This window comes from Acyrthosiphon pisum, chromosome X, assembly GCF_005508785.2.
Source record: "Acyrthosiphon pisum isolate AL4f chromosome X, pea_aphid_22Mar2018_4r6ur, whole genome shotgun sequence".
In the NCBI taxonomy this organism is placed as follows: domain Eukaryota; kingdom Metazoa; phylum Arthropoda; class Insecta; order Hemiptera; family Aphididae; genus Acyrthosiphon; species Acyrthosiphon pisum.
In genome coordinates this window covers 21,793,658-21,795,533 of record NC_042493.1, presented here as the reverse complement: position 1 = coordinate 21,795,533, position 1,876 = coordinate 21,793,658, and positions in this window count along the sequence as shown.

The following is a 1,876-nucleotide window of genomic DNA, read 5'->3' as shown; positions in this document are numbered from 1 at the left end:
TTTTAATTATTTTTGTAAGAATCTCTTATTGTTCGCCAAAGGTAATATCATAATCATAAAATTTTATTTACCGTCCAAGCTACTAATAATTTAAGTACACTCATTATGTCCAATTAGTCATTAGAATAATACAATTTTAACACGCAAATTAATAAAAAAAAATGAAAATAATAATATATACTTTTCAAAATAATTAATTCAATCACTTAAATGGATCACTCTGTATATATAATTAAATAAATATATATATCAATTTTACAGGTTTTTAGCAGAGTTGAGATGTTTAAAACAGAAAATCATCATTTATGTGCATATAACTTATTATTTGTAAGTTCATACTGGCAACTCCTATTTATTATTATTTTTTGTTTCATAAACAAATTAAAAATTTATAAAATGTATAATGATAATTTTACTTATTCAAATTACTAACACTTCAATGGTTATATAATATATTACTCCAGTAGTTCTGTAGGTAATATATTTATTTATTTATTTGTTTAAATTACATACCAATAAATAACATAACAATTACAAATTAGTTGTACTCCAACATAAAAAAAAAAAAAAAATATATAAATTAATATCAACTTGATAGGTGACTTAATATTTAAATATCACAATTGACTTAATAGTTAATTGCATAAACTATATAGACAACCGTGGTAAATACTAATATTATATTATTCAGTAATCAGTATTCTTGATCACGATGTGGTGATTCTGGCACCTTATCACCACTTACGCTAGCGCGCCCTTTTTCAAATAACCATTTTTTACATTGTATTCGTTTTGTGATTTATATTGTATTCTTTTTATTTATTGTCTCTGTGAAATTATTTTAAAATATTGTACCGTCTTTGGTCACGTGACGACCCGACTTTTTCTCCCGCCTCGCGCGGCGACTTCGCCGTTACGCGCTCGAAGCCGCCGTCGCGCGCTACCATCGTCACTCGCTTTTTCGCTCTCGAAACATAAACTCGAGCAGCCCTACGTCTCGACGACCTATTTTTATTACGTACCTTTTTAACTGTCATTTTTATATCTTAACTATTTTTGTGTTTGAAAATATTACTCAGTCGATTCAACATCGAATTTGTCGTTTCATCATTTACCTCCTACCTACCTACTTAGAAACCTCCTGATTTTGGTGTCAAAAAACATAAGTAATATCCGGCGTACCCGAAACCACGTTTCGGACCACGACAGTGGTAACGCACCACGGGTATTACCACAACGATGTAGATAATAGATCAGTTCTTTATCATCAATCATTATCAAAATAATCAAAAACGATTTTTAAGTGTAAAACTGACAGCCATGGTTTAAATTACACGTCAAGTTATAGAAAAATTATGATATTAAATTATTAAATAAAAGATTTTTTTTTAAAAATAAATTACATATTTTGTTTTAAACTCGATTAAATCATGTTTTAAACATGTTTAAAACAGCCGAAAAAATCATTTAAAAAAAACATGTTTTAAACAAAAAAATCATGTTTTTAATCAACTCTGCTATGTATATTGTATTTATTTATACATGATAGAATATAAAATAATAAAATAAAATATGTATTAATTAAGTTAATAGAATATTTAATTAGTAGTAGGTTGTTTAACATAGTTCAATGTACAATGATTACAATATACAGTATACAGTGTTCTGATTTAAATTTTAAAATAAAAATTGTTGTATATTTACCGTTTTTTCCGATGGCATTTGATATTTCCTTCCTCATGTTTTCTTTAATATTATTATCTTTATAATTTTTTTCACTCAATTTATATAAAACGGGGTGGTTCCGTACCATTTCAATGAGTTTTTCATCGTTCACAGGAGTAAATACTTTAGATTCCATTCCGAAATGTATTGT